The sequence below is a fragment of the Schistocerca nitens genome, chromosome 2 (assembly GCF_023898315.1).
Source record: "Schistocerca nitens isolate TAMUIC-IGC-003100 chromosome 2, iqSchNite1.1, whole genome shotgun sequence".
NCBI lineage: Eukaryota > Metazoa > Arthropoda > Insecta > Orthoptera > Acrididae > Schistocerca > Schistocerca nitens.
In genome coordinates this window covers 84537932-84546501 of record NC_064615.1, presented here as the reverse complement: position 1 = coordinate 84546501, position 8570 = coordinate 84537932, and the positions used below count along the sequence as shown (strand labels likewise).

Below are 8570 nucleotides of genomic sequence, written 5' to 3'. Positions count from 1 at the left end.
AAAAGGTTGTGTGAAGTTGATGAAATCTCCAATAAGAAGTTGGACCTATACTTTGTTATGTTCTGTCACAAGTGTAATACATAATCAGTTCAAGATATTTTCTCACACAGATTAAAGTGTGTCATTGTTAGATCTCCTTATACGAAAGGTGACTCCACAGGTGTCAGTAACAACCAATCAGTCTCACTTCTTACATGATTTCACAAAATGTTTGAAAAGGTAATATTCTTAAAAGTTTTCAACTATCTGAGTAGTCAGATACTTAAGATAGTCCTAGTTTGTATTACAAAGGGTCTGTTCACCCGAGGAGTCTGTAAATACCTTCTCTCAGTACATAACAAAAATTTTAAATGATAAAATATCACCTGTTGCACTCTTCTGCGGCTTATCAAAGGCATATGATTGTGTAGATTATAATGTTTTAATAGTAAAGAAAATAAATTTTTATGGAAAGCATGGCTCAGCGTGTGCCTGGTTTAGTTGTGGATGATACAACCATTGTTGTGAAGTAAATAAAAGAAGCATCCACAGAGAAAATAGTAAATGATGTCTTTGGTAAGGGTGTTACCTGATTTTAAAATTTGAAAGGGGACAGAAAAAGGTTTTGTACCATAAAAAATTCCCCACCTACTATAAATGTAGCTTACCAACAAAAAATAGTAAATGAGATATAAAGTTCTACATTCTTGGGAGTGCTCACTGATGAAAACTTAAATTCATAAGACTAACCTGAGTCGAAACAAGGCCCCGGGAGTAGACAACATTCCATTAGAACTACTGACGGCCTTGGGAGAGCCAGTCCTGACAAAACTCTACCATCTGGTGAGCAAGATGTATGAGACAGGCGAAATATCCTCAGACTTCAAGAAGAATATAATAATTCCAATCCCAAAGAAAGCAGGTGCTGACAGATGTGAAAATTACCGAACAATCAGTTTAATAAGTCACGGATGCAAAATACTAATGCGAATTCTTTACGGACGAATGGAAAAACTGGTAGAAGCTGACCTCAGGGAAGATCGGTTTGGATTCCGTAGAAATATTGGAACACGTGAGGCAATACTGACCCTACGACTTACCTTAGAAGCTAGATTTAGGAAAGGCAAACCTACATTTCTAGCATTTGTAGACTTAGAGAAAGCTTTTGACAATGTTGACTGGAATACTCTCTTTCAAATTCTGAAGCTGGCAGGGGTAAAATACAGGGAGCGAAAGGCTATTTACAATTTGTACAGAAACCAGATGGCAGTTATAAGAGTCGAGGGGCATGAAAGGGAAGCAGTGGTTGGGAAGGGAGTGAGGCAGCATTGTAGCCTCTCCCTGATGTAATTCAATCTGTATATTGAGCAAGCAGTGAAGGAAACAAAAGAAAAATTTGGAGAAGGTATTAAAATCCATGGAGAAGTAATAAAAACTTTGAGGTTCGCCGATGACAATGTAATTCTGTCAGAGACAGAAAAGGACTTGGAAGAGCAGTTGAACGGAATGGACAGTGTCATGAAAGGAGGGTATAAGATGAACATCAACAAAAGCAAAACGAGGATAATGGAATGTAGTTGAATTAAGTCGGGTGATGCTGAGGGAATTAGATTAGGAAATGAGTCACTTAAAGTAGTAAAGGAGTTTTGCTATCTGGGGAGCAAAATAACTGATGGTGGTCAAAGTAGAGAGGATATCAAATGTAGACTGGCAATGGCAAGGAAAGCATTTCTGAAGAGGAGAAATTTGTTAACATCGAGTATAGATTTAAGTGTCAGGAAGTTGTTTCTGAAAGTATTTGTACGGAGTGTAGCCATGTATGGAAGTGAAACATGGACGATAACTAGTTTGGACAAGAAGAGAATAGAAGCTTTTGAAATGTGGTGCTATAGAAGAATGCTGAAGATTAGATGGGTAGATCATATAACTAATGAGGAGGTATTGAATAGGATTGGGGAGAAGAGAAGTTTGTGGCACAACTTGACTAGAAGAAGGGATCGGTTGGTAGGACATGTTCTGAGGCATCAAGGGATCACCAATTTAGTATTGGAGGGCAGTGTGGAGGGTAAAAATCGTAGAGGGAGACCAAGAGATGAATACACTAAACAGATTCAGAAGGATGTAGGTTGCAGTAGGTACTGGGAGATGAATAAGCTTGGACAGGATAGAGTAACATGGAGAGCTGCATCAAACCAGTCTCAGGACTGAAGACCACAACAACAACAACATACTAAATGTCAAGAAATATATTTATATTTTTGTTTAAATGATTTGCATGTAAGCCTCTGAACACAAACGAGGCACTATGTGGGAAAACAGTTGAAATTAATGATTTTCACTTTTCTGTATCATCTTTTTCTTACCTCTGTGTTGTTGAAGTAAGATGTATTCCTTTAGAATTGAAAATAATTTGTGAAACAAGAATTGTGGTTAAAGAGAATATTTATTTCAATACATTTTCCATTCCTATGAAATGTATTACTTGGAGACAAAGTCTGATATAACAACAGAAAACTATAATTAAAGGAAGTAATAGTTAAATATAATGAATGTAGTTGTTTATTATAAGCTGGTGGTAAAGTATTTATGATAAGATATTTCACTGGCCTGCTCAGCATGAAAAGTGTCTTCATACCTTATATAGAACTAAATATTTGTTGCACATAACTAGGGAACTTTCCCATCAGCCATCACTTATGGTGTTATTTACAAGTTGAGCATCCCAAAAACAATTTTGCATTTATCTTTTTCTTCATGTAACCCTTGTAACACTATAAATGGCGACCATGCCTGGACAATCTCAATTGTGGTAACTGAATTTGTTATGTTGTATGAGATTTAAATTTATGAAGAAACAATTTCATGTATGATAATAATTATTTTTTGTTTCTACGTATGACTTAAAAAGCTACAATGATAAATGAGATTATATAACAAAACAGACATAATAAAGACATATTGTGAAAAACTAATACTGACAGAAACGTCAGAAACATGAAAATAACTACACACATCCCAAATGAGGTAGACGTCTTGCTGTGTAGTTAACATCAGTAAAAAGGTTTCTCACATTTTCACAGCATTCTGTAACGCAGAATGGTTCATTCCCAGAACCAGAGTGCACACAATAAATAAATAAATCAAATAAAAATTCATGTACCTTCTCCTGGGTGAAAATACACTTTTCATGGGTGAAAATACATCTTTTCCATGTTAAGTGACGGTGTACTTTTCCTTGGAGTTGTAAAACTTACAAATCTTTTGAATGGTAAAGGTTTTATACACCAGCATTGAACTCCTCAGCACTTTAAGAAACAAAGCAAACAAACATATTTTGGAAAGCTCTCTGATGCACAGCAACATGTATACTGCATATTTTCTTATTACAAAAGTATAAATACGAATTCCACCAAATACAGCACATTAGTTTCCGAGGCACTGAAATCGAGATTGCGACGTGCTTTTGTCAGCCAATCATAGTTCATGTCATTTGATTTCATCAGCCAATGACAGCATGTTTCACAGCATAGGACATGTGATGTAGTCAGCTAATAGCAACATCACTGTTAAGTAGCACAAACACACAAATAGGAGAAGTTAATGGGTTAAATTAATGTACATACAATATAACTACAAGAAAAGTTCAGCTTTCACATATAACATTAGTGTGTTACCCTTTAAGATTTTATCACACACAAATATGCCACTAAAATTTTAAATAATGATATAAATGGCTTATCTTCTGGGCCTAAAAGTTTTCTAAGTGGCTGGTTCTCAAGGTGTTAAGTTTTGAATCAAATGCTCTGTGATTTAAGAAATTAATCACACATTCTCACACATAATATATTTCATTTTCCATAAAAGGAAATTTTCTTTGAATGTAATGTTTCTCAAACCACCAGTCGCAAAATTTTCCCACAACCTGTTAGAAATAGGTTTGTTTGAACAGTTGCCACAGAGCACCAAAGAACAGGTGTTACAGCACATGCGCAGCTGTGATGACATAGGAAGCCTGTGGCTGATGTTTTCTCTGCTCATATGCCTTTCATCACATTTCTATTTGGAATTTTGTGTGTAATGGGGGCATCAAATGAACATGTGCAGCACTGCAGCATGTTTTTCGGTGATGACATACAGAGTTATTGTATCATATCCTATTCAGGTAAGGAATACAAAGTAAGAAAGCAGTACTTGGCGTACAAATCAAAATACCCAGGCTTTTATATATATATATATATATATATATATATATATATATATATATATATATATATATATATATATATATATATATATATATATAACATTCGAACTCTGCAATACTGTTATCTAGCATATCAATCAGGTTTACCCCATCCACACAGCACTGCAAAAACTAGTAAGAAGAAATACAAATTTCTTGAAAAAACACCGCAGTTGTTGGTATATGCCAGAACTAAGGACAATAAGTTTTTCATGACTTTTTCAAATGGTATAAAAAATTAACATCATTACCTGTGAACCCAGGAAACTGTATAACTGGCAGTTTATATTCTACTTCAGAAGTAAATGTAAACACTTGTGGGGAGTTACAATGGCAAAACACAGTGTGCTGCCAATCTATAATTTACCAAAGAATGGCATTCTGTAAATTTAAGATATAAACAACACAAATTAAAAAGCACGTCAAGCCTGGGGGAGGTTCCAGACAAGTTTTGAAATATGTCTTGTGATCGTATAATACTGTATTTCCTGGAAGACAGATTTGTAAAATTCTGCTAAAGCTGTCAATATATTTGAATCAAAATATTTTAGTCAGTACTATTGACCAAATTTGCCTGCTTACTCACCTTCAAGTGAGCATTTACATGTGTTTGTACATATATAGCATTAACAGACCTTACATTATCTCATAAAAGAAACATGACATCAGGCTACTCCAAGAGCATTGAAATTTCATAAACCATACTACAATGAATAATTCGGCTTAAAAGTGCACATTCTTAAGTCCAGATTCACACCGAAGTAGGACCCTGCCTTGTATTAACCTTTCCAGTCTGGTTTTCAGGATGCCAGTTTTCTTGGAGACCAGTACTGTATTACTGTACCGAGCCATGCAACAAAATACACCATCTCTAAGCAGGTATGGTGTCACCACCTTTCCATCTTCAATTTTTTGTTTTATCTCCCGCACTTCGTCATCCTTCTCGTGATATTCCCAAATGTCTTTAAACAGCTGTGGAAAATCAGTGAGAATTGAACTGTCTCCCTATGGAAGCACTACCTTCATCCAATTCATGGCTATCATGTTGTATATCAGGTTCCTGAAAAAGGTGGCTGAGACTATCGACTAGCTGGTTTTCCGGTCCTTTAATGTTCTTGACCTGGAACTTAAATGCCAAGATCTTTGTTGCCCACCTGGCTACCCTTCTGGTCTTACGAGGACGTGCAAGGACCTAGCTGAGCACCTGGTTATCGTTCTCTAAGAAAAACTGTGTATGTTCCACGTAATACCGAAATTTCTCCATGCCAAATAATACTGCGAGCACCTCCAGCTCGTAAATAGAATAGTTCTTTTCTAAATGGTTCAAAGCATGCGAAGTGTAGGCAGTAGGCCTGCTTCCATTGACCCCTTCCTGAAGAAGGACCGCCCCCACCCCTGAATTTGAGGCGTCAGTCTGAAGTACAAACGGAGCACTGAAATCAGGAAGCATGAGTACTGGTGCTGACGCTAAGGACTGTTTCAGGGATTCCCACACAGCTTCCTGCGAAGGACCCCACTCAAATTTTTGCGCCTTCTTACGTAAGGCATTCAATGGGGCTGCCTTCTTTGCAAACTCCAGAATGAACTTACGGAAGAAATTAGCTACCCTGACACACTTCACAACCTCCTTCACATTTCTAGGAATGGGCAACTTCTTTGTAGCTTGCACCCATTCCTCAGCAATGGTTATCCCCTCCGTAGAGACCACATGACCAAGGAAGAGCATAGATTCACAAGCACACTTTACCTTGGCTGGATTCACCATAAGACCCGCCTTCCTTAATCTCACTAAAACCTCCCTTAAGTGTTGATAATGTTCCTGCATGGAATTACTATAAACTACCAAGTCTTCCAAGTAGTGGTATATAAAGTTAAACTTAATGTCCAAGAATATTTTGTCTAGGAGCTGAGACAGAACTGCAGCATCCATAGATAATCTGAACGGAACCCCATTGGATTCATAAATATTCCAATCAGTCGCGAAGGCCGTAATCAGTTTGGAAGTTTCCGCGAACGGAATTTGATTATAAGCCCGGTTTAAATCTAAGGTGGTAAATATCTTTGCACCACAAAACCATCCAAAACAAGGATGCAGGTCGGGAAGAGGTACTGACTGCAATACCACTTTTTTTCAAATCCCTACGTATCCCAGCCCCTAGACAACGAACCCAGCAAAAACTTTTAATATTTCAACCGTGTGGTGTCTGTATATGTGTGGATGGATATGTGTGTGTGTGCGAGTGTATACCCATCCTTTTTTCCCCCTAAGGTAAGTCTTTCCGCTCCCGGGATTGGAATGACTCCTTACCCTCTCCCTTAAAACCCACATCCTTTCGTCTTTCCCTCTCCTTCTCTCTTTCCTGATGAGGCAACAGTTTGTTGCGAAAGCTTGAATTTTGTGTGTATGTTTGTGTTTGTTTGTGTGTCTGTCAACCTGCCAGCACTTTCATTTGGTAAGTCACATCATCTTTGTTTTTAGATATATTTTTCCCACCTGGAATGTTTCCCTCTATTATAATCAAGTATAAACACATATAGTTATAAAGAGCTCGTGATAGATATTGGTTTATCTACCCGTTACAAGTGGAATTTTGTAATGGCAGATATTTTACAGCCAATCTTAAGTGCAGATTTATTGTCCCATTTTGCACTTCATTTTGCACTTCACCTCTTGTTTTGCCATTGCCTCCATAAATTCATTTTTTTTTTTGTTTTACAATTCACCATTAACATATGGTACGTGAATATAATCTGTATTTTCATAAAAGAGAAAGGATGGCCCTCAGTTCTAAAGGATTTAACACCAGATCTAACTTTGTGCTTAGTTTTAAGTATGTATTTGATTTTCTAATTTATTTTGGTTATTCCTAGTTATTATCTTTTGTTATAGGGCAAGATCAGTAATTGTTTCATAACTTTAATTCTATTGTTGACATTTAAACAAATATCAATTCTGTAATAATTATAAACATTTGGAAGAAGAAATACTAGTAATCTTAAAGTATCTATTTGGCTCTATTCAAAAACAGGTTAACAAAGCTGGTTCTTAATTAATTCAAAAATAATTAACAGTTTTGTCCAAAGTATTGTTTGTGTAACTATATTTGTTAATTTCATGATTTAAACAAATAATTCAGCCTAACTCTTGCAGTAAAAGAAACTGTTAAAATGAAACAATTTTTGATGTATTCAGTTAATTTAATGAGTTAAGTTTTAATTGTAATTTCTGTAAATTTAACAACAATGTGTAGTTTCAGCGTCTATTATAGTGATGATATATAAGGGCCTGATTTTTGGTCACGAGACAGTCAGTCCATGGCCGAGTTTCTGATGACTAACCTGTGCTGTTTAGAACAATAACAAAGCTTCAAATGATGTGTGGAATAAGTGTTAAACAATTAGGCTGTGTGTAAAAACAGTGACAGTGTCTGCCCCATACGTACCTGATTATTCTTCAAGGACTGTGAACTTTGTGGTTAGGTCTTACTATTTGTAGATGTTCAACAAGAAACTATAGTAGCAGCATGTGTAGTTTCGCCTGCTAACTATTAATGAGGCCTATCAAAGGTTAAGTAATAGTGCACTTGCCATATAACTGTGTATTATTAGGGGGTTGTGAACAGTGAAATTAAAGTACTGTAAAACGTGTGCATATGTCAGCTACATCATTTAAAGTAGTCAGTTCCAGAATCCACACAACCCATTTTTCAGCCAGTATGTTGACACCAAGGACAACAAACGAAGAAATAAAAGCAGATGGAACTGCCACACCTGGACTTGGTAAATAACTCTCTTACTACCAGGTCAAACAGGGGCACGATAAAAGTTTTTTGGTGCAGTATGGCAGAGGCTGTTTTAGGAGGAGTCAGTAGCTCAGCTATACAGTCTCCCCAAGAAGGGGCCATAAAGACTCCAGTAGTTAAACATAATACAGTGCATTATATACGCACCACTCCAGGTCCGCCAGTATCAAGATGAGTCCACAGATTAGCTCCAGAGCGATTAGCAGAGACAAAAGTGATATTTGAGGAGATGCTCCAGGCTGGAGTAATTAGAAGGTCTGACAGTTCTTGGGCATCACTTCTCTGCCTAGTACGCAAGAAAGACAGCACATGGCATCCCTGTTGTGACTAAAGCCGACTGAACACGAGAACAATCCTGGATAAGTACCCCATACCAAACATTCAAGAGTTTACCTACACTCTAGTGGATGTGGAAGTATTCTCAGTACCAGATTGTCATAAGGCATACAATCAGATTCCTGTGGCTCTGGCCAATGTGGCAAAGACGGCACTGATCACATGCTTTGGGCTATTCAAATTTTTGTTGATGCCATTTGGACTCAAAA

General features: G+C 36.9%; 1 long non-coding RNA gene across 1 annotated transcript in view; it reads left to right on the top strand.

Annotated features, from left to right (window-relative positions):
* The first annotated feature begins 4046 nt into the window (after positions 1-4046).
* Positions 4047-8570, top strand: part of LOC126234279 (uncharacterized) — a 43886-nt gene continuing 39362 nt past the window's right edge. Inside the window, exon 1 of the long non-coding RNA XR_007544704.1 lies at positions 4047-4141. This is a non-coding gene — a long non-coding RNA (uncharacterized LOC126234279). The remainder of the gene's footprint in view (positions 4142-8570) is intronic.